The following is a 222-nucleotide window of genomic DNA, read 5'->3' as shown; positions in this document are numbered from 1 at the left end:
CGTAACGTTAGATTTCCAATGTACAATGGGGACGGTGCACGTATCCCTTTATTCTCATCGTACTGCAGAAGGGGCAATATGACCCGTTTTTGTTCGGGAAGCTCTTTCCAGAACTTTTCCCTTTCGGGTGAAAGTGGAACTTCTTTGCCGTGACAATCTCCCAAAATGATGTTTACGAAAGAAGGGGGTTTGACATTGATACCGATGTTCAAGTATTTGTAG

General features: G+C 43.7%; 1 pseudogene; it reads right to left on the bottom strand.

Annotated features, from left to right (window-relative positions):
- The window catches only part of LOC108722222 (uncharacterized), a 2,556-nt pseudogene that overhangs the window by 1,024 nt on the left and 1,310 nt on the right, over positions 1 to 222 (bottom strand).

Source organism: Mycetomoellerius zeteki, unplaced genomic scaffold (genome assembly GCF_001594055.1).
Source record: "Mycetomoellerius zeteki isolate Tzet28-1 unplaced genomic scaffold, Tzet1.0 scaffold2, whole genome shotgun sequence".
NCBI classification, from domain to species: Eukaryota; Metazoa; Arthropoda; class Insecta; order Hymenoptera; family Formicidae; genus Mycetomoellerius; species Mycetomoellerius zeteki.
The sequence above is the reverse complement of the archived record's forward strand: the minus strand, read 5'-3'. Positions and strand labels throughout refer to the sequence as shown.